This window comes from Ornithorhynchus anatinus, chromosome 10, assembly GCF_004115215.2.
Source record: "Ornithorhynchus anatinus isolate Pmale09 chromosome 10, mOrnAna1.pri.v4, whole genome shotgun sequence".
NCBI lineage: Eukaryota > Metazoa > Chordata > Mammalia > Monotremata > Ornithorhynchidae > Ornithorhynchus > Ornithorhynchus anatinus.
In genome coordinates, this window is record NC_041737.1 from 12554633 (window position 1) to 12579026 (window position 24394).

Genomic DNA, 24394 nt, shown 5'->3' on the forward strand with positions numbered 1-24394 from the left:
AGGCGGGAGGGAGGGGTGGGGTGTGAGCGGGGTGGCCGCCGGGGGGCGCTGCGGGGCGGCGGGCGGGAGGGGTGGGGTGTGAGCGGGGTGGTCGCCGGGGGGCGCTGCGGGGCGGCGGGAGAGGAGAGGGAGGGAGGGGTATGAGCGGAGTGGCCGCCGGGGGGCGCTGCGGGGCGGCGGGAGGGAAGGGGTGGGGTGTGAGCGGGGTGGCCGCCGGGGGGCGCTGCGGGGCGGCGGGAGAGGGGAGGGAGGGGTGGGGTGTGAGCGGGGTGGCCGCCGGGGGGCGCTGCGGGGCGGCGGGAGAGGGGAGGGAGGGGTGGGGTGTGAGCGGGGTGGTCGCCGGGGGGCGCTGCGGGGCGGCGGGAGGGAGGGGGTGGGGTGTGAGCGGGGTGGCCGCCGGGGGGCGCTGGGGGGGCTGCGGGGCGGCGGGAGGGGGCGGGGGGTCGTGGGGCTCGGTGGGTCCGGAGGGGGCGGTGCACGGGGCGGGGGTGCACAGGGGGGCGGTGCAGGGGGGCTGGTGCACGGGGGGGGGGGGGGGGCCGGCCGGGCGGGCGGGTGGGCGGAGGGAGGGTCGGCGCCCGCCGCAGTGGGTTCCCGCTGGGCCGGTTCGCGGGGAGCAGCGGCGCTCTGGCTGCGCTCGGCCTTCGCGCCCCGCCCCTCCCCTCCCCGCCCCTCCCCTCCCCGCCCCTCCCCGCTCCTCCCCGCTCCCGCTCCCGCTCCCGCTGCGGCCGGTCCCGCTCGTGGTCCCGCGCCGGTCCTGCGGGTGTGGGCGCCGGGCCGGCCATGGCGCCCCCGAGCCCCCGCCCCGGCCCTGCCCTCCGCCCGCGGGACCTTTAATGGCTCCCGCCCGCGCCCGCGGCCCCAGCGCAGCCCGGTCCGCAGCCCGGTGCGCAGCCCGGTCCTTAGCCCCCTCCGACGGGCCGGGGGCACCCCCACAAAGCGCTAAGAGTCCGGGCCGCCCGCGCCGGGGGCGCCGCCGAGGACGGGCAGCGGCAGCCCCGGGACCCAGACCCTCCTCCTCCTCCTCCTCCTCCTCCTCCTCCTCCTGATTGTCCTGCTCCTGCTCCTGCTTTTGCTCCTGCTCCTGGTCCTGCGGCGGCGGGCGAGGTAGGAGCGGTTGCACGAGGAACAATGCGGGGGGCGGGGGCCGGGGGCCGGTCCGGGTCCGCAGCGGACCAGGGTCCCTTCCCTTCCCTTCCCTTCCCTTCCCTTCCCTTCCCTTCCCTTCCCTTCCCTTCCCTTCCCTTCCCTTCCCTTCCCTTCCGCCCCCCAACCCCGGCCCGGGCCTTCTTCTGCCCCCCGAGTCCGGACTCCCTCCGGGACTCTGTCTCCCCGCCATCCTCCGCCTCCTCCTCTTCCATCCTCCTCCTCCTCCATCCTCCCCGGCTTTCACACCCCTTCCCTACCCCTTTTTTCCTTCCCCTTCCTCCTTCCCTGCCGCTTCTCCTTCCCTGTCTCTTCTCCTTTCCTCTTTTCCTGCCCCTTTTCCTTCCTTCCTTTTCTGCCCCTTCTCCTTCCCTGCCCCTTCTTCCCTGCCCCTCTCCTTCCCTCTTTTTCTGCCGCCTCTCCTTCTCTCCTTTCCTGCCCCTTCTCCTTCTCTCCTTTCCTGCCGCTTCTCCTTCTCTCCTTTCCTGCCGCTTCTCCTTCTCTCCTTTTCTGCCCCTTCTCCTTCTCTCCTTTTCTGCCCCTTCTCCTTCCCTCCTTCCTTGCCCCTTCTCCTCTCCTTCCCTGCCGCTTGCCTCCTTACCTCTTCCCCTCCCTCCTTCCTTGCCCCTTGCCTCTTCCCCTCCCTCCTTCCTTGCCCCTTCTCCTTCCCTCCTTCCCTGCCGCTTGCCTCCCTGCCTCTTCCCCTCCCTCCTTCCCAGCTGCTTTTCCTTCCCTGCCTCTTTCCCTCCCTGCTTTCCTTGATGCTTTCCCTCCCTCCTTTTCTGTCGCTTTACCTCCTTCTCTGCCGCGTTTCCTCCTTGCTTCCCTGCCGGTTTTCCTCCCTGCATCCCTGCCTCTTTCCTCCCTGCATCCCTGCCTCTTTCCTCCCTGCATCCCTGCCTCTTTCCTCCCTTCCTCTTTCTCCCTGCCTCCTTGCCTCTCTCCCCTGCCGCGTTTCTCCTTGCTTCCCTGCCTCTTCCCCTCCCTGCTTCCCTACCGCCTCTCCTCTCCCTCTTTCCATCTTCCCTGTCTCCACCTTCCCTCCTCCCCCGTTTTCCCTCCTCTCCTAGCCCTCTGCCCCCAAATCTCACTCCCAGGACCCTACCCCTTTAGCCCATCCTCCCCCCAATTCCCACGGCTCCCCCAGGTCCTCTGTCCATCCTCCCAGGTGACTGGACAGGCCATGCCTGCCACTGGTCCACCAGCCGATGGCCAGGCCAGGACGTTTACCCCTCCCCCCCAAATTCAATACAATTCAATTCAGTTCAGAGGTGGGGTCACCTCTGGTCCCAGGGAAAGCCAAATAAGACCCTTGGGCCTGGACATGGGCTTGGACTTGATCTTGGACATGGGCTTGGACATGTTCGAAGTGACAAAGAGGAGTGTGGCCAGAGCAGAAGTTGAGAGTTTTTTTCCCAGTCTCATCCATGTATGACACGGACCCCTCCCTTTCCTTTTTAATTTCAGTCCAGGCCTGTGTTTTTGATCTCCAGATGTGGTGTTAGGTTTCAAGTTTCTGAAAGTTTGGGTTTGTGACCCGGCAGGGTGCGGAGCGTTCGTGCGGGAGGGGCAGAATCTTTTAAATTTAATAAATAGCATTGACCGTTAATGAGTGTATGAAACGATCTGTAGCAATGATCACCCCATATAGGTAACTCATTATTTCCTGTAGGCTTTGGGGGCATCTGCTTAGGGTCCCCTGGGTTGGGTTGATCTAATCCTTACAAAGGAGCCTGCACCATGTAGCTCAGTGTTGCTGGTTAAACCCAGACACAGGGAAAAAATTTTGTTTCTCATCTGGAACAGTTTAGCAGTCACAGACACACACATGCACACTCGCAGGCGAGAGGCTGCAGGAGTAGCGTGCAGAGTGAGCTTTTCTTCCACTCTTGTGCATTACATGTTAATTTTTTTCCAAGTGTCTGCTTCAACCCAGAAGAAATGGCTTTTCCCTTCTGCCTGGTGTATACTGGAGACAAGGATGCATTTCCCAGGGTTTTGTCCCTCTCGGTACCCAGCCCAACTCATAGCTTCTCCGTAACTCATGGAACGATCCGCAAAAGTAACAGCTCACGTTCAGGAGGGCAGCATCATGATCTTAGGTCCGGTCACTGACCGCCCAGACCAGGCATCTTGGCTCACCTCATCTGAGTGAGTTTGGGGACACGGTAGGAAAGCCGATGAAAGAAGTGGACCGTTTTAGTTCTGGTGGCTTGCTTTTGGGGTTTGAATACTTGTTTTATTGTGGATTATTGGAGTTTGGCGAAACCCTGTCAGGTTCTGAGCATTTGGTTGACACTCCCCCCAGCTGGAGAATGTCCTCAGTTAGTGCCTTGCAGCTTCTTTAAAGGCAGTAGGTTTTTGATTGTAAGAGAACAGAGCCTTTTCCCAGGATTGGGTTTAGATGTATTCTTTTGGAATGTGCATGGCAATATAAAGTAGATGTGGAAACTTAGTTCAACCATAATTACATATTTCTTTGAAAGCAAAATTTCCATGAACCAACAGCGACATTCAAGTACACCGAGAGACATCAGTGGAGATGTTCTTAAATCGGGAAATAAAAAAACCCACCTCCATAACTGCTTCGGATGTTCAAAGATGATGCTTCTCCCCTCTGATATTGGATCCCTGTGGTGGGTGTGGCTAAAGATGTAATTCACAATTGCTTTCATATTGCACACTTACTGGTTGACAGTTGCTGTGCCCTTGTGAGCTGGAGGGCAGGGAACATGTATTTGGTTCTGCTACTGTTGTACTCTTCCAAGAGTTTAGTGCAGTTCCTTGGACTCTATGGACCCCGAATAAATGTCGCTGATTAGTTGTTGCTTTTGTAAGATGCATTTTTGGGGTCATATCTACAATTCTGCTTTTGGGCGTTGTGATCTACCCAAAGTCTTGACCACAAAACATCCCTCTCTGCTTGCTTGCCTCTTTCCCTAGGCTGGTCTGGCAGCTGCTACTCTCTCTCAAGAGTTTACATTTTCCTGAGTTTCTGAGATTGTGCTTCGGTCTAGATTGTAAGCTTTTTGTTGAGGGCAGGGAACGTGCCTACCAACTCTATGTTGTGCTCTTCCAAGAGCTTAGCACAGTGCTCTGCACACAGTAAGGATTTGATAAATACAATCGATTGATTGCATTTTTAAGAAAAGAGTTCTCCTCACTCTTGGATCTCCTACTTTGTCAACTGTCAGATGCCACCCAAGGAAATTGTATTGCCTTGAGCCTTGGTTTACTGCAGGTGGTTGCTTGCCTTCCAAGATCTACTTGTTTTAGATGGTGAGCTCCTTCAAGGCCTGGGACTGAATCTAAAACTAACCCGTGTACGCTTTCCCAGTACTTAACAGTCTTTTGAGCACAATGTGCTTCAGGAGTACTGTTACCACTCCTTGTTTTTGATCTTGCTTTGCCATTTGATATTGAGAGTACCATGCAAATGACATGGGAAAGTTGCCCAACACCCTGAGGATATTATGCTCAGGTCTCTCGGAGCCGCAGACATCAATCAGTCGGTAGTATTTATTGAGCACTTAGAGTGTGCAGAACACTGTAATAAGCACTTGGGAAAGTAGAGTTTAGGCACTTAAAAGAAAGAAAGTAAAGGCACTTAAAGTGTATTGGGAGAGAGAGACACAGAAATAAGTTATGAGTAGGAGGAAGCAATAAAGTTGAAAGATGCGTATCCAAGTGAAACAGGGGTTGTAATTGCCCAGGTCCGTAGGTAATGCTGAATTGGCACCTGGGTGGAGCCGGAGACACATTTTGTCTGTTGACTATTTTGTCTGTTGACTATTACAATTGCATTGTAGAATTTGTCTGGTTTGAAGCTTTATAGCAAACTCTGTTACTATCCCTAGGTGTTGGTCTAAATTAAGTTTTTTCTCCCTCCCCCAAGCGCCTCCTAGACCCTGGATGTCTTTTGCACCTTCCTTCCCTCATAAAAAGGGTGAGGGGATTTACCTCAGTCATTGGATTTTGATGGAGTTTAATTTGGAGGGACTTATGATCCCTGCAGATCATATCTAGCTTTGAATTATTCAGTCTGAATGCACGGATTCATAGAAATGCAGCATCCAAAAACCACTTTGGTTTCAGGGTTAAAATAATTCAATGTTTAACTCACAAGCATGAGAGCATCATATATGCATGATGGTGTCTATGGAGAAGGTGTTACTTTTTCAGTATACAGGGGAAAAATTGATTTCTCATTCTAGTGAAGTTTGCATCTTAATTGTCATTAGGGTCATATGTCTGCAAATCTATTTTTGGTGAGATTTTTTGAGCTTGAGAGAGGTATTTCTTAAAAAGGGGACTTCCACCATGAGGAAAACTCAAAAAAGAAGAATGGCAACAAGCATCCTAAATCTGTGTGGACTGAAAATTCTTGCTTAAAACTGAATTTGTAATTTTTTAAGTTAGGGAAATTCCCCTCACAAGGATCTGGTTCCTGCCTCACATGTTAAATTCTTAGATTATAAAGGTGAATAAGGTGTTTTAAGTAAGCCATTTGCAACCATTTTTAAGAATGACTGACTGAGAGCGTGACTGTGTAGTTGATAAAGCACAGCATTGGGAGACAGAAGACTTGAGTTCCAATCGTGGCTCCACCAGTTGTCTGCTCTGTGACCTAGGGCAAGGCACTTAGCTTGGGTCTCAGTTTCCTCATTTGTAAAATCGGGATTAAATGTCAGTACTCCCTCCGCCAGAGACTCTGAGCCCCGTGTGGAACAGGGATTGCGTATGATCACCCTCTGTCCACCCAAGTGCTTAGCACAGTACCTTAGTATGGAGGAAGCCCTTAACAAGTAACACATTTGTCATTGGAGCATGTAATGTTTTTGAGTATACAGTGTGGGACCTTTATCTTCAAAGATGATGTCGCTGTTTGCTATTGGTGCTTTCAGGTAACTGCAAAACCTGGAAATGATGTGTGCCTTTCAGGGCTTTCTACAGTGCTGCGGTGTGATACACAGAAGAGAGCCCCAAGTTCTGTTGTTGGTGTTGATCTTTTTAGCTGTTACTCTTGGAGGACCTGTTGTTGTAGGTGGCTCCACAAGTTCTTCTACTTAATGGACTCTTAGTTCAAAATAGCCTTGCCATGGCTTCCCAACAGTTGCAGTCAGTCATTGATATTTATTGAGCATTTACCGTGAGCTGAACACGGTACTTACACTTTTGGGAAAGTACAATACAACAGAGTTGGTAGACTTGATTCCTGCCCACAAGGAGCTTATCAGTCATTGGAGCACCCACTTTGTGTAGAGTGTACTCCTCTAAGAGTACGATAAAAGTAAAAGATGCGATTCCTGCCCTGAAGGAGCTTACAGTCGAATGGAGAAGACAGACACGGAAGTCCAGCAACAAGTTAAAACTCTCCCTTTGCTTACCTTGCTTGTGGTCACTCCCTTTTTTTTTTTTTAAACTCACCATACCGAAGTGGTTTGAGTTTCTGCTGGACCAGTTTCATGTACACCGAACAAAAATCGTGGTGTTTATTTTAAGTGAAAATGTCGAATGACCAGTTCTCCCGTCAGCCAGGGAATGGCATTAAGTGCTGACACTGGGCAGAGCACTGTACTGAGTGTTACAGAGAAATCATGGATGTATGTACAATGATTCATTCATTTGTATTTATTAAGTGCTTACGTTGTGTGAAGCACTGTACTAATCGCTTGGGAAAATACAGTACAGCAATAAAGAGTAACAGTCCCTGCCTGCAACAAGCTCACAATCTGCGAGGGAGGGGGAACAGACATCAATAACAATAAATAAGAATTTATGAGAGAGGGAAGGGAGATCTGGGGGATGAGGGGAGATGGGAGGGGGAGGAAAGATGGTGGAGGGGGGTGGAGTGGAGTGAAAGACAAGGTTGATAGGGGAGAAGGGGAGGAAAGAAGACAAGAGGAAGATGCAGACATAACTACGGGGGACTCGCCTTTTAAAATATGGGAGACTGTGTTCTGTAGCTGTTATCGTATTCACTGATATCCTTGTCTTTTTACATTATTTCTCCCTTTTTATTGTGTCCTTATGTCACTAACCCACCCTACCTTATTCTTAAGTGAGCCCACTGAGAGCCATGGACTGTGTCTACTTCTCATCTATGTATTTTTTTTCCTGAGCATTTAATTATGCTATACACACAGTAGACACTTGGTAAATACAATGAAGTCACATAAGTGACTTTTATGTTTGTTTCTTAAAGAAAGTTAGTATGATTTGGGGAGAGTAATAGATTTCTCCTAGTCTTGGTTTCTAGCCTCTGGTTTTCTTTTCTCCACACAGAAAAAGCAACCAGCCCATTTTCCAGTGACAGAACACTCCCCTCCTGGGATGTTTGTCTGCTGGTGTCAGAGTGGAAGCTCTGATACTTCCAGTAGCCTGTGCTCACACATTGAATGTAAGCTCCTTTTGGGCAGGGATTGTGTCTCTTGTTTCTGTTGCACGTTCTCGAACGCATAATACAGTGCATTGCATCCAGTGGACACTCAATAAATATCATTGACAGCTACTACTTTTCTCCAGGGCTGGACATTCCTTACTGGTTCCTGGCTCTCTACGGGCCCAGTTTAATACCTCCTGGGTGGGCCTTAAAGGTGCCAGGTTTCTCTCCATGGGTGCCAGGACTACAGAACAGGTCCTAGGGCTGAGGGCCAGCAAGGTCAGCATACCGCTAATGTGTGCCCAGTTCTATAATGTGAGGTTGCATTCTAGCAAAATTGCACCTTAAGAAAAACCTTCACTATAACATTACTCCACTCTCCTTTCTGTGCTGCGTTTCTGCAAACAACTGTTTCTTCCAACACTGCATCGAGTTGTTTCCAAAAACAGCCTTGCCTTGTCAGAAGAACATTCCCTAATTCTCTAACATGGTTCTAGCCACGATGTTTAGTGGAAAAGCACAGTTTGGCAGAACTGAGTGTATTGTAAAAATGTGTCTGGAGAGTTTGATGACCATAAAATACATCTCACGGTTCTCCTTCACTGGGCAAAACGATAGCAGAAACTCAGTGTGTTCACGTAGCTCTGTGAAGGACTTCATCATTGACCTGCGGCTTCCTTACGGTGAATGAAGATTGTTAGGCGTGCAGCGATATTCGCAAATTGAATTAATGTGGGAACAAGATTGAGTCCACTGAATTAATTTCTTATGTACAACTGTCATATTCAAACACAGACTTCTAACAGCGAAAGGCAGAAGACTCATTCCATTTAACCTTTAATTGTGTTGGGGTGAGGATTAGAATTGGTATTATACCATACCTATGGCTTGCCAGTACCTTCTTTGAACATTTTTTTTTAAGTAAATCCGTCCTTTATATTAAATTCTGCTGCTCAAAATTTGACTACTTTTCAACTCCAAATTCAGGGCTTGGAAGTCCAATTTTAAGATGATCTTTGATTGGGATCTACCTAGTGCCTACTTGATATGAAGAACTTCTTTTTAATTAGCCTGTTCTTCCTCTTTATCTTTAGGGCTTTGATTGTAGTCTATTGGTATTCTGTGGTTTAGAAGGATTTAAAAAAAATTTTTTTTTTTCTTTTCCTTTGGGCTGATCTTCCTCAAAAGTATGGTAATGTAGGTTAAGATGTCCCCCTTCAGCCACCCTGCCACCTCATATCTTACACAAATATATTTGCTTGGTGTGTTTTTTACAAATTAAAGACATTTATCCAAAAGAAATATTGACACTTCTGAAAAAGACTTAGAAAGTTAGAAATAAGCTCCCTTAATATAAAATCAATGCCTGCCTTTTACTCTGTGAAGATGACAAGTCATTGTAGTATGAAGCAAAATTAGATTGCTTGACCTTTGTGAGCTAGAGAGCATTAAGCAGTTTATGATCTTTTTGGTTGGAGTGTGGAGTTGAGTGGAAAGTGAGCTTAACCTCAACCACGGTAAAGGCGTTCACAGAGATTGACTAATAACTGGAGCTTGTAGAGATCATTAGATTCATTTGGATTTGAATGCATGAATAATGCCAATAGTCATGTTCTATGAAACATGATTAAACTGTCCATTAGGTCAGGCTCAAGTGAACTTGGATGCTGTAGTGTCCTGCTCGGTCAGACATTATGTCAGTTTTGATCTTGCTTCAATGAAAGGGAGCAAAAAAGTATTGTACCAAATTACATGCATGTCTTGAATACAGGAAATTTGAGTTTAAGATTACAGACAAGCGAACAGATGGTATGAAACCAGAAATGAGAAGTTGGGTTTGTTCCTTAGATCCCTGAAGGGGTTTGGGAAAATGGGGGAAGTAATAATATGTTTTAAGTCAAACCAAAAACAGTGTTGCCTTAGCCAAAAGTAATAAGTAACTCCCCAAATAAGGTCAGTACAGTCCATTTAGATAGCTCTCTTGCCTTGAGCAACTCATAAAAGGGAATAGCAATATTTTTATATTGTTTACTAAGCTTTTGATAATAGATTTGTAACAAACATCAAATTTGAAAATATGAAAGCAGCCATTATGTCAGAGCATCAGAAATAGGAGCAGCTGAAATGACCAGGAGCTTATATGTTCTCACTGTTATTGCTCAGGGAACAGAGTTGATTGTTGCTCAATACTCCTTCACCACTATTCATTCTCTGTGTCTCTTCAGAGTCAAGATTATAGACTGGATGACAGTCTCCATTCTAGTTGATAGGATATAAGATGGTTGTAAGTCTAACATGCTTTATCTCCCTTTTTTATTACTTTTATAGTATTTGTTTGTAAATTGTCATCTCAAGATTAAAGCAAAAGCTCAGTGCTCACTCCTGACTGGTGATGTCTTGCCCAGGTTGAAGTATACATTTTCCAAGGAGATGAATGGTTTACTGTACTGCCTTAATATATTTAAGACACATTTTACTACTCAGGGCACTTTTAAAAGACCATCTTTCATGTAGAACTAAAATAAGATTTTTTTCTGGTGTCCTCTTTTTTATGTAATCAGCAGTAATTTTTTTTCACTTATTTAACCAACATCTTAGTTCATTTTCTCCAAACAGAAAATATACTTTAATATTAAACAGGCAAAGGTTTTGAAATAACAATGGAATTTGGCTAGAAACTTTTAAGACATCATTGGAAAATTGTAGTAAAGCCATTGTAAATTTGTACTGAAGACATGCTTCATGAAATTAAATTTAAAACAAATGTGATCATTTGTAGATTTGCTTGAATTGGAAAATGAGTTAAACATTATTCCAGTTTCTTCTTCCCAGGTCCATCAAAAAAGTGGCCGCTAGAAGTGAACAGCCCACTGGAAAGGCTGATTAGTTAACTGTTTTCTAAATTTAGTCTTCAGCTTCAAAATCATTGATTGTGGTGATGTCCCTGGAAATGGATATGAACAAACTGAATATTTATGTTAATGTCCATCTCCCCCTCTAGAATCTAAGCTCACTGTGATCAGGGAGTGTGTCTGTTATATTGTTCTTTTGTACTTTCCCAAGAGCTTAGTATAGTGCTCTGCACACAGTAAGTGCTCAGTAAATATGATGGATTGATTGAAGGGGGGTGACCAGTAATGCTTTAAGTGTTACTAAGGACTGACTTGTGTGGTTAAGGGCTGACCTTTGACTTGTGGCTCCCATTCCTCTGCGCATCAAAAGGAAACTCCCTACCATTGGCTTTAAAGCACTCAATCATCTTGACCCTCCTTCCTAACCTCGCTGCTCTCCTTCTACAATTCAGACTGCACACTTCACTCCTCTAATGCTAACCTACTCCCTTTGCCTCATTCTTCTCTGTCTCACAGCTGACCTCTTGCCCACGTTCTGCCTCTGTCCTGGAGCGTCCTCCCTCTTCCTATCCAACCAGGGATCACTCCTCCCCACCTTCAAAACTTTATTAAATGGACATCTCCAAGAGGCCTTCCCCGACTAAGCCCTGACTTTCTCTTCTCCCACTCCCTTCTGCGTCGTCCTTGCACTTGTGTTTGTTCCTTTTATTTACCCCTCCCTCAGCCCTACAGCGCTTCTGTACACATCCACAATTTTCAAATTTAAATTAATGTCTGTATCCTTCCTAGACTGTGAGCTCATTGTGGCCAGGGAATGTGTCTACCAACTCTTGTTATATTGTACTGTCCCACACACTTAGTACAGTGCTCTGCATAAAGTTAGCGCCCGAGAAATATGATTGATTGCTTTTTCTCCTGCCGAGAGCCCCCTCCCCCTTCAAAGTCTCTGACCACAGCTCTCTCTGTCTTCAAAGCTTTCTCCCTCTAAAATCCCACCTCTTCCAAACTGCTTTCCTAGATTAATTTTTTCTTCCCTGGTCATATCCTCTCAACTACCACCACAGCCCTTAAGCGGCAGTTTAGCTGATTTGGCACCAACTATGAGAAAAAAATTGAGAAGACAATCTGTGAGGATATGGTCTATTAGAAAAAAAATTCATCTTATTTGATTTTGTTTTTTTCCATTTCATTAGTACGTTTTGTAGTATGATACAAAGAAAAATTAGACTGCTTTGTGGTTTTTATCTGGGTGGAGTTAGGAGTTGCTTTTAGAGAAATAGCAAGGTGTTGGGTTGTTTTGGCCAGTTTCTTCAGTTTGGTAGGATGAATGTTTGCTGGGATTTTGTGTCGAGAGATCCCCAATCTAATTTTGGACTGTTTGGCGTGGACCTGAAAAGATCTAGACAGGGCAGATCCCACAGGAAATCATTCAAAAAGGTGGAGTATTCTCTGGGGCAAGAGTTTTCTTTCCGTTCTTACTCCACTTAGGCCGAAAGTTTCCACAGATGCAGAAGAGTAATCGGTCTGAAATGGACGGGAAGTGAGCTATAAATCCTGGATTCTAATTTGATCCCAGCAAACCCTTGTAATAATTCATGGCTTGGGAAAATGCATTTTTACTGTAAAAGATCACATGCAGTCTTGGGGAACACCCTTGTCTCCTGAGAACAAAACTGGCTGAGGGTATGCCGGGACTGTCTTGGGGATTATCACCGGACTCTGATCTGGAGAGCATATTGTCATGACATAATGTCAGAACGTCATGACATGCTTGTTGGGGCGGAGAGTGATTCCTGCACCCGAGGAGGGCTCTGCCTCTCCAACTCCACATTGCTCTTGCCTGTCCAGACTGTTGGGGGTCCGAGCCGGCAATCCGGTGTTCTGGGGCTAGGGCAGGTGTCTCCTGCTCTCACAGACTGGTTAGGGCTGAGCTCCTGCTGCTGACCCCTCAGGCTTCTCTGAGCTGCCCTGCATCCCGGCGGGAATCCTGCACCTGTGCCGGAATGGTCTCTGGAGGTGGCAGTGCCGTGAACTTAGCAGCAGCAGCACTACTGTCGGTCTCCCCTTGTGGAGGGAATGCACCTGTTATATTGCTGCATTGTACTCTCCCAAGCGCTTAGTACAGGCTCTGCATACAGTCAGCGCTCAGTAAATATGATTGACTAGTTAAGCCTGGGAGGGCTTCTGCTGCCTTCCTCAAGGAGCTCTACTTGGTAGGGGCCTGTGTGGAGCCTGGAGGAGCACGGGCCTGGGAGTCAGACGACATGGGTTCTAATCTCGGTTTCACCACTGGCTTACTGTATTATACTGGACAAGTCACTTAAATTCTTGGTGCCTCACTTTCTTGATTTGTAAAATGGGGATTAAATTCCCACTCTCCCCCTCTGGCTGAGTGCCCCATGTGGTACAGCGACTGGGACTGACGTGATGGTTTTGTACATACCCCAGTGCTTAGTCCAGTGCTTGGCACACAGTAAGTACATCGCAGATCCCGCAGTTACTATTTATTATTATTGGCATCAGAGTGGAAGTGATTGCTCTACTGGTTTCCTTGCCTCCCTCCCCTCCGTCCTTGCCAAAGAGGACTGAATTGGAGATGTCTCAGGGAGAGGGGAAAAAAACACATTTGATCTCAGAAGGAGACCAAGTACTGCAATCAGAGAACAAGAAAATACATAGAGGGAACGGAGCCAATCAGAAAAGAAGTGTTAAGTAGTGCTTCCCTGAGGAGAGCCATAAAATGTGTCCCTGTACCCACTTTTTGTAAGAAAGGGATTAGGGGAAGAAGTTTCACATAGGTCCCAAAAAATCCTATTCTTGTACAGAGTCTGAGGACCAAAAGGGAAAGTCAAAGATTCCAACAGGAAATGAACATAAAAGGGGAGCTTTTTCTCAGAGAAATTACGAAGGCTATTAGTTTGTTGACTTCTCAGAATCTCTTTTGAAATAAGGCAGAAACAGCTGAGAAGCCAACTGGTTACAAAAAACAATCCATTTGGCTAAAATATGAAACTGTGAAAAATAGTATGGAAATATAGAAATGAGAAGAAATGCATGAGGAACAGGAACTAAGGCCCAGGTTCCATTTTGAAAAGTTCTGCTGCCGTGTTCATTCACACCAAGATTAGTCCTGTTTTTTGTTTGTTTTTTTTTTAAAAAAAATAAACCATGTTGCCAACACTGAGTCATTCCCCTACCCCAAAATAGAAATCCCATCAAAATGTGGGGCAGAAATCAACATACATTTCGGCTAAGCAAAGATTTGACACAATGCCACTTTCTCGGTTTTATCTGTCCTCCCCCCTGGAAAAGAAATATGATTTATGAAACAAAATAATTAACTGACATTTCCAACATGCTCCTGTATTCTCTCTTGGGACTTTTAATCAAATCTGGCCCATTAAAAATGCTGATTATTACAATACTGATATGAAAGAATCTGAGTGATGAATTAAGCTTTCTTCAGATGGCAGAGATGAGGAAGCTGCTCTATAATGTGGCTCTCATCCAATACCCACTGAATTGCATTTCTGCTATTGAGGCCTCTGTTGACACCTTCTGCCTGCTGGTAGCTGGGGAGAGGCAAGATGAGGAAGTATAGTCCCAGCTGTCCCAGATATGGGGAATCACCACTCATTTCTGTTTCTGGGCTTTTTTTTTTAAAATGGTATTTGTTAAGTGCTTACAGTGTGCCAGGCCCTGTTCTAAGCTTGTGGTAGATTAAAGCTAATCAGGTTGGACTTCAAGCTAATCAGGTTGGACACAATCTTTGTCCCACATGGGGCTCACAGTCCCATCCCCATTTTACAAATGAGGTAACTGAGACACAGAGAAGTGAAGTGACTTGCTGAGGTGACAGAGCAGACAAGTGGCAGAGCCGGGACTAGAACCGAGTTCCTTCTGACTTCCAGGCCCGTGCTCTATCCACTAGGCTATGCTGCTTCTCAACAACTGTGGTCTTCACTCCCAGAGCAGGCAAGAGTCTCGAAGGGGCTTATGGGCAGATCGTATTGCTTCAAGATTCTTTGCAGTATGTTACGCTCCTGCCCACTCACTCCTTGGTTGCGCTCTGTGCCCCAGCGGGAACAGGACTGAGTGCGAATGATGTTGACATGCTGTTCTCCCTGTAATCAATCCCTTCCCAACAGTTCTTGGTCCTGAAGCATCGTGGCCAAGGTTCATCCATAATTCTTCATCAGAGTTTCGACCAGCCACTCTAGCCGCTCAAAGTGTATTTTTTTTTTAATGATTTCTAATCTAATCTGTGAATATTCTCTTATTTTAAATTATTTCCCGGACTTCCTGCTGTTTTCTTGACTTCTCTGGCACCCTCGCGGTTCTCTCACGAGCATTCTCTCCAGAATTTATAGTGATTGTGACCAGCATATTTCAGGAGGCAGTGTCATTTTGCATATGCTGCTCCAAGTAATATTGACCTTTTAAGCTCAAAGACTGCATTAAGAGCCTTCTTAATTCAATTTTCACCTTTTTGGTTTGTCCTATTGATTACCTTTATTCCTTTTCAGTGGATCCTATCTATTGATCATTTTCCCACGTTTCAGAGCTCTCTCCTTTGCCATCTCAACTTCATCTTTTTTCCTCCTTGACTTTTCTATTGACTTTTGACATAGATTATCCTCTCCTCCACAACATTTTCATGGCACTGCCCTTCTCTGGTCCCCTGGGTTTTGGGATGACTTTTCAGCTGCTACTTTGATGGGCCTTACTTCTTTCTAGTAATTGTGGTTTCTTGTAAGCACTGTGTACCAATCATTGTGCTAAGCGCTGGGAGAGTCACAGCATAATCAGATTGGACCCAGTTCCTGAACCTCATTGGGCTCGTAGCTGAAGGAGAGGAGAACGAGTATTCAATCCTCACTCTACTGATGAGGATATTGAGGCACAGAGAAGTTAAGTCACTTGTTCAAGGTCACACAGCAGGCAAATGGCAGAGCCAGGGTTAGAATTCAGGTCTTCTGATTCCCAGTCCTGTATTCTATTCACTAAACCACACTGCTTCCTTCACTTCCATACAGTAGACATCATGCAGGGGTTCATTATGAATATCTAAATTTTGGTCTAAGGCTATTCTCTCAGGGAGTGAATCTACTATCCTTATGATTTTACAATGATGGCACCATTGTAACAGTGATGCTTTCTCTGGGTTTGCTAATAATACACCCCCAAACCAACCAAATTCTAAAATTCCACCCCTCTGCATTCTCCCTCCAACTACAAATCATTTAAGTGGTGGAGGCATCCCCAAACCCTTTGAATTTGCCAACCAGGGGCACTGGGACAGAGACTTCATTGTACCTGACAGAGGTTCTGCTACTGAACTCAGGAATCACAGCTGAAAACTTGGACTTCAGCATCAGTTCTGACGCTCAGCCATTGCCTGGAAGAGCTGAGGGATGGTTATCCTCCTGAATGGCCATCTCTATGGTTGTGGATGAATCCATACATCCTTAACTCTTCCTCTGCTCCTTTTTTAATGGTATTCATTAAGGATTTATTATGTGCCAGGCGCTCTACTAAGTGCTGGGGTAGATGCAAGCTAATCAGATTGGACACTGTCCATGTCCCACATGGGGTTCACAGTCTTAATCTCCATTTTATAGATGAGGTAACTGAGGCACAGGAAAGTGAAGTGACTTGCCCAGGTGTCTCATAGTTTACAAGTGGCAGAACCAGCATTAGAACCCAGATCCTTCTGACTCCCAGGCCTGGGCTCCATCCACTAGGCCAGACTGCTTCCCTTTTTACTCCATTCTGAACTGCCCCACGAATTTATCCAAACCTTGTCTGAACCTCCTGATTTTTTATCCATGTTCAACTTCATATGCTCACAAATTCCATTACCTATATGGAATTCAGAACTCCTCTGAATGTTCAGTTTTTAGGCCCTGGCTTGAAAGGTTCTTTGTTTTCTGTTGGCATTCATAGTCAAATCTTCAGTAGTAAGACAAAACAATGTAAGTATTATTCTTATTCAGCTGTGACTTCATAACTTTTTGAAGATGTTCTTTCTGAACCATTTCAGTCGATCAAGAACATTTACTGAGCACCTACTGGGTAAAGAACATTGAACTAAGCATTTGGGAGAGTGCAGTAGAATTGGTATACATGACTCCTGCCCTGAAGGGTGTTGGAGTCTAGCAGGGGAGATAGACACTTAAGTAAATTACAGATAGGATGATGCAGTGGCTATGCATAAGTGCCATAGAAGTTACTGAGGACTAATTGTCATTAGCAATAATAATAATAGTGGTATCTGTTAAGTGCTTACTATGTGCCAATCGTACTAAACACGAGATAATCCAAGTGGACACAGTCCCTACCTCACACAGGGCTCACATTCTAAGTAGGAGGGAGAATGGGTATTGAATTCATATTTTACAGATGAGAGACAGAGAAGTGAAGTGACTTGCCCATGGTAACACAATAAGCAGTAGGAAGAGCTGGGTTTAAAACCCAGGTCCTCTGACTCCTAGGGCTGTGCTCATGCCACTAGATGAATGCTTAGGTATATGGAACAGCTGAAGTGACAGTTGGGTGTAAAAGATGGGGAGATTCAAAATTAATTGGAGACAAGCTTTGGGAGGAGATGTGATTTCAGAAAGACTTTGAAGGTGGGGAGAGCTGTGGTCAGTGGAGTTAGAGAATATGAGCAAGATGTCCAGGGCAGTGAGGCCAGAGAGAAACAATGTGGCCTAGTAGAAAGAACATGGGCCTGGGAGTCAGGGGACCTGCCTTCTAATCCCAGCTCTGCCTCTTGCCTGCTGGGTGACCTTGGGCAGGTCACTTAACTTCCCTCGGCCTCATTGTCCTCATATCCTGTTCTCCTCTCCCCTTAGATTGAACTCATTTGGGAAAGGGACTATGTTCAACCTGATTATCTGGCATCCATCCCAGTGGTTAGTATAAATCATGGCTCATAATAAGCACTTAACCAGTACCACTGCTATTATTAGTATCTGAGAGAAACTGTTTTTCATTAGTTACAAGGGACGAAGTGTTCGCATTTTCACCAGTCTACAGCCCAAGTGTTGGAGACCACAGTTTTGTGTGATATTGAATTAGATATGAATAACCAGTGATCTAAGTGGTGGAGAAAATTCTGGATGCCTCATCCAGTCACCTTTGAGAGACTGTGGATCGATTACTGCTCTTAATGGAAGATGCTACTGTCTTTATGAGGTGGCCGGAAGGATCAGTGTCCTCTCCATGAGGAGATTTCTTGCTCCCGGTGCTATGGTTAAGGGCTGTTGCTCCTGTTTACTGGCTCTTATTTCCAACTATGCCTCTGTACCATCTGTCTGTAGACTGAAATTGAGTGTACAAATCTTGAATGGCTGCATTCCCCAGTGGGCTCTGTTTGCTGCTCTCATTTCCCAACCATCATTTCTCCCGCTTCCCTGATCATGGATGGGCTTAGTCTTTAATTAAGCCTAGCACTTTGAAAGCATCCTTTTGGGTGGTAGTGGGATTCGAGTTAGAGGTGTAATGGAGGAGAGATTAATCATCCCCCGCTGGATAAAGATCATGTTCTCTACACACTTTGTTACTCCTCTGGCATCTACTACACGGCCATATTCAAAGTGGGTGCTTGTGAATGAATGAATGAACCAGATAATTTTAATTTGCATAAGTCTTTCTAGTTCAACAGCTTGTCGGCCTACGTTTTATAGCATGTAACTTATTTCCCACAAATTTGAGAATGAATGGAGGTGGTTGTGGCTTGAAAATAATTAGGTGGTTTATGAATTTTATTAACTTTATGATTTCTGTTAAAAAAAATCACGCTTAACAAGATTTCATCTTGAGATATCACTGTGAGGTTTTTCAGTGGAAAAATGTAATGTTTGTTAATTTCCATGTTTGTCCATTTTTTATTTTGAAACAAACATCTCCTTCTACTGTTCTTTTTCTACAGTTTGTGTTCCTTGCTCATTTGTCTCCAACTTCTCATGTGACTTCTTTGGGTGATCAGGTTTTTATTTTAGTTATGTTTAATCTCTTAGCTCCACTCCTGCCTAAGGACTTAACACTCCTGTTACATAAAACCAAACTGTGGAGCAGACCTTGTTGAATTGAATAAACAGACTGTCACACACGTCCCAGGTCTTGAAACCTGCTGTAGCCAAGTTTTAACCAAACAAGAACCTGGTATTTTCAGGTTCCTCATTCTCTTCTCTGGTGTGATATTAACCCGACTTGTTTTTCAACAGCCATAGAATAAACTCTTAGAATTTTCAACCTGGAATTGTTGTCTCTCTGGTCCTGGAAGCTTTTTTGCGCTGGTTTTTCCTTTGAATGAGCAAGCAAGAAAAGAGCTTGTTGCTCGTTTTGGGCAGGAAATGCATATAACTCTATAATATTGTATTCTTCCAAGCGCTTCATACAGTGCTCCACGTATAGTAAGCGCTCAGTATATAGGATTGATTGTCGCCACAGACAATCAGTGTGGGCTGCCTAATTACAGTCCCCTCTTGGTTATCCAGAGGAAGCTGGTGGTGATTTCTCCCCAAAGAAATCATTTACCCACCAAAAGATGTTTCCTTTGGCTTTTGGAATTTATTGCTCATTCAACCACATTTCCCCTTCAGTGATGATTCATGAAACATTTGTGGCCCACTGTTGATCGGGACCTGAAAATACTAACCAACTCTAACACACATCTATGGGAATGAATAATACTGTTGGTATTTGTTAAGCGCTTACTATGTGCCGAGCACTGTTCTAAGCGCTGGGGTAGACATAGGAGAATCAGGTTGTCCCACGTGGGGCTCACAGTCTTAATCCCCATTTTACAGATGAGGTAACTGAGGCACAGAGAAGTTAAGTGACTTGCCCACGGTCACACAGCTGACAAGTGGCAGAGCCGGGATTCGAACCCATGACCTCTGACTCCAAAGCCCGTGCTCCTTCCACTGAGCCACGCTGAATGAAGTAGACAGCCATTTTCTTGGTCCCCATATGTATAATGTACATGGCACTAAAGACTGTGAAAACCTTTCCTAACTAGTGTACATTTAATCTTTGTTTGGCTTAATGATTTACCAGTGCCTAAATTATATGCTGCCAAATCTGAGCCATATTGTCATCACAGACTCTTGAAAGTAAGTTCAAAGAGTCGTATGCTCAGTAGCACAGTAGAGAATAGAGTCAGATTCTTCCAATGCATGCAGTTGCTAAATACACTATCAGATGACTAGAGAACTGTTTAGCACATTCTTGGCTATGCTGAGGACAAGTCACAAAGCTGGGGACATTTGGGAAGCTCTGACAATTTCTCAAGGAGGATTGTTCTGGAGCAATAAGGTACCCGATGATAATTGCTGCATTTTATTATTGATATTTTTCATTATTGAATTTCAACTTGCTTATTGTTCAGGGGTCCCTCAGTTCTTCGTCACTAAAATTCAGAGCCCCTTAGAGACCAGGAACTTTTTCTTAATTGGCTTTCTAGTAATCATTCCCAGAGCCCACTGGAATGCTTTGCATATTGTAAACACTTAATGAAAGTTAGTAGCTATAAGAATAATAATAATAATGATTTGTGGTATTTGACACTTAATATGTGCCAAGCACGGAATTGAGTGCTGGGGTAGATATAAGATAATCAGTTAGAATATTGTCCCTGTCCCACTTGGGGCTCACAGTCTATATAGGAGGGAATAGGATTTTATCTCCATTTTACAGAGGAGGAAAGTGAAGCACAGAGATGTTAGTGACTGACTCAAGGTCACAGCAGACAAGTGGCAGATGCAGGATTAGAACCCAGGACCTCTGCCTCCTCTGTGCTCTTACCACTAGGCCATGCTGCTTCCCAATAAGAATAGCAAGTAGATGCTCCTCCCCAAGTGTCTGTATTTCTAGCAGGAGTAACTTTAGGCTCTGGGACAATTGGACTCGTAGAGACTGAACCATGAGGAGGAGGGAAAGATTCAGAAGAAAATATCTTTTTGGGCAGGTGCATCAGAGTTTTCTTCTGTCTAGGCATAGTCTCCCTGTGGCTGTTTGGGGTTTTATTTGTACTGTGGTTAAAGAAAAGATAAAGGTGCTTACTTTTCAAAATTGTTATTGATTCACCAGGTGAACTTTGTTCTTCTGTCACCTCGGGGATGTGCTCATCCAATATCTGTTTTGAAGGTGTGGTGAACATGTAAGATGAATAATACTGACAATAATTTAATTTTGTATGCTTTTTATTGGTGTTGATTTGAAATGTTTTTCGTAGCTTTACTTGGTGGTTTTCCCTCTCTGAAGTAAATTACTTTAGAGATCTGTAGCCTGTAGCCTTGGTTTTTGATGGATTTTATCTTTTGCTGGGAGTCCAAATGATGTTTGGTTGCCAGTGGAGAGAGTCAGGCTACTACTCTTGAAACAAGCCTGGTTTGAATCAGAATAGCAAGTTTAGTCCAGCTTTGTTCCCTGCCATTGTTCTCTGGTTTTTGTTTAACCATCTTTTCCACTCTGTAAACCTTTGTGAATTTATGTGATGCATTCAGACTTGCAAAATGGAGAGTGAGAGCAAATCGTGGTTTGCAACCAATACCACAGCAAATAATGCCACTTTGCAGACTAAGTGTTGCTCATAGTTTGGACATTCACAGACTGTTACCCAGAGGAGATGCTTGATGTCTATTGATCATAAACCAAAAGGACCCAGCATAGAACAATTCTATGTTGGTAGATTCCTGGGTACACTTTCCAGAAGTGACTGCTTCCCATTTCATTTAGTAAAATATGTACTTACTGCATTTTAGAAATGATGTTTAGCTGATTGGATAGGAATGTGTCTACCAACTCTGTTGTATTATACCCTCCCAAGCGCTTAGTGCAGGCAGGGAACGGGTCTACCAACTCTGTTATCAAGTACTCTCCTGAGTGTTTGGTGCAGTGCTCTGCACACAGTAAACAATAAATACCACTAGTGTTTGTGTGGATGAAAGACAAATTAGAGCTACGTAAAAGGTATGTGAAGCAGAATGGCTTAGTGGATTGAGCATAGGCCTGAAAGTCAAGAGGACCTGGGTTCTAATTCCAGCTCCGCCACATGTCGGCTCTGTGACCTTGGGCAAGTCATTTAACATCTTGGTTACCTCAGTTCCCTCATCTGTAAAATGGGGATTGAGACTGGGAGCCCCAAGTGGGACATGGACTGTATTATGTATAGTGCCTATCACATCATAAGTGGGTAACAAATACCAAAAAAATAAAGGCCATGCTGGGTTTTCAACAATTGCCCCACATTCAATAAATTAATCGTATTTCTGAGTGCTTACTGTGTGCACAGGACACAGCTTGGGAGAGTACAATATGACAGAGTTGGTAGACATGTTCCCTGCCCACAAGGAGCTTATAGCCTAGAGAGGGAGATAAAGGCAGCCACATAATGTATGGCTTCCCTTCCCAACATCATTCTGAGGTCAAACTCGATATACTCCCCAGGGCGACTTCTCCTGGTTTTCCTCTGGCCGCTCATTCTCTTTTTTGCAGACTCCTTCTCTACCTCCCATACCCATACTATGGGCGTGCCTCAAGGTTCAGATCTGGGTCCCCTTCTATTTTCCATCTATAACCACTCCCTTGGAGAACTCATTTGCTCATGTGGCTTCAACTAATAATAATAATAATGTTGGTATTTGTTAGACACTTACTATGTGTCAAGCACTGTTCTAAACAGTGGGGTAGATACAAGATAATCAGGTTGTCCCATGAAGGGCTCACAGTCTTCATCGCCATTTTATAGATGAGGTAACTGAGGCACAGAGAAGTGAAGTGACTTGCCCAAGGTCACATAGCTGACAAGTGGCAGAGCTGGGATTAAAACCCATGACCTCTGACTCCCAAGCCTGGGCTCTTTCCACTGAGCCACGCTGCTTCTCATACTCTATAAGAACTACCACCTCTATGCAGATGATTCACAAATCTATCGCTCCAACCCTGATCTCTCTCCCTCTCCACAGTTTTGCATCTCCTCCTGTCTTTAAAACATCTCTACTTGGATGTCCTCCTTTAACCTCAAACTTAACATGTCTAAAAACAAAATCCGTATCTTCCACCCAAACCCTGTCATTTGCCTGACTTTTCCATCTCTGTAGACAGTACCACCATCCTTCCTGTCTCACAAGCCCATAACCTTGGCATTTTCCTTGACTCCTCTCTCTTATTCAACCCACATAATCTGTCAGTAATTCCTGTCAGTTCAGCCTTTACAACATCACTAAAATCTGCCTTTTTCCCTCCATCCAAACTGCTACAACATTAATCCAAGCACTTGTCCTTTCCCGCTTAGATTACTGATTCAATCTCCTTGCTGACCTCCCTGCCTCCTGTCATTTGCACTCCAGTCCATATTTCACTCTGCTGCCTCTTTGTTTTTCTACAAAAACTTTCAGTCCACGTTTCCCCACTCTGCAAGAAACTCTGGGGATGCCTATCCACCTCCTTGCCAAAGAAAAACACTTTAAAGCACTCAATCACCTTGCCCCTTCCTACCTCAACTTGCTGCTCTCATACTACAAGCCAGCCTGCACACTTCGCTCCTCTAATGCCAACCTACTCACTTTACATCGATCTCATCTCTCTTGCTGCCTACCTCTCGCCCACATCCTCTCTCTTAATATTTGACAGACAATTACCCTCTCCCTCTTCAACACCTTATTGAAGGCTCATCACCTCCAAGAGGCCTTCCCTGATTAAGCCCTCCTTTCTGAGTCACCCTGACTTGGTCCCTTCATTCACCACCCCCACCCCAGGGCACATAATGTACATACCCATAATATATTTATATTAATGTCTGTCTCCACCTCTAGACTGTAAGCTCGTTGTGGGTATGGAATGTGTTATATAGTTTATAGGGTACTTTCCCAAGTGCTTAGTACAGTGCTGTGCACATAATAAGCACTCTATAAGAGCACTCTATTAGAGAAACAGCGTGGCGCAGTGGAAAGAGCACGGGCTTTGGAGTCAGGGCTCATGAGTTCGAATCCCAGCTCTGTCATTTGTCAGCTGTGTGACTGTGGGCAAGTCACTTCACTTCTCTGTGCCTCAGTTCCCTCATCTGTAAAATGGGGATTAAGACTGTGAGCCCCACGTGGAACAACCTGATTCCCCTGTGTCTACCCCAGTGCTTAGAACAGTGCTCTGCACATAGTAAGCGCTTAACAAATACCAACATTATTATTATTATTATAAATTTGATTGATAGCATGAAACTAGAGTTAAATGTGTAGCTATTCCAGATGGCAGCAGTAATTATTTGTAGCTGAGGAAGAGAAACAGACATTCACTTTTCACAAAGCTGTGTCAAGTTGGTGGCAGGATGAAAGGGGATAAATAAGGCTCTCTAGGGATTGAGGAATCTAGGTGATTTGATCTTGGACAAGTTGAAAGTTTTGGCAGAGATACTTTGCGTTTTTGCTTAGATGTTAAATCGACATCCGTAACATTTCATTAGTAGTTTAGTAGTTTCTTAGTAGTCACCTCTGACAAGAAAAACCTCAGCTCTGTATCTAGCCAGTAGTGGCACTGTTTATTTTGGAAGTGCCTGAAATGGCAGTGTTACTCTAAATTTGGAAATGGGTGTACAGAAAGCAGTTCTATTTGATAGCATATTGTTGGCAGCGCCTGATTTGTGACATATTTCAGGCTCCTAGTAGAAGCAGAACTAAGACCAAGGTCCCGAAAATGAAGTAGGAAATATAACCATGAAGCACCTGCTGACTGGGAACTACAGTTCCCAGAAGCCAGATGCTTATATTTCCCCAAATGGCTCTCATTCCCAGATAAATCAGCAAACTAGGCAAAGCCTTTTAAATTCCAAAGAGGGAATCCCAGGCTGGCCCTGGCTTGCCTCTGTTCTCTTTCTCCCCCCTTCCTCCCAACCCACTCCTTATCATGTCCCCTTTTGCTTGCTTTTTCTCTTCCTGAGACCTGCTAAATATTTTGTTCGACTTTAAGAGTTTTCTGGCTTAAACCTTGTGACTATAAAGAGGTCTGGGTC

At 45.2% G+C, this 24394-nt stretch overlaps 1 protein-coding gene across 2 annotated transcripts in view; it reads left to right on the top strand.

Annotated features, from left to right (window-relative positions):
* Positions 1 to 815: 815 nt before the first annotated feature.
* Positions 816 to 24394, top strand: part of FARP1 (FERM, ARH/RhoGEF and pleckstrin domain protein 1) — a 240275-nt gene continuing 216696 nt past the window's right edge. Inside the window, exon 1 of one of the 2 annotated variants that reach the window (XM_029073300.2) lies at positions 816 to 1107. The gene's annotated coding sequence lies outside the window, so the exon portion shown is untranslated. The remainder of the gene's footprint in view (positions 1108 to 24394) is intronic. The other variant, XM_029073298.2, reaches the window with a different exon arrangement.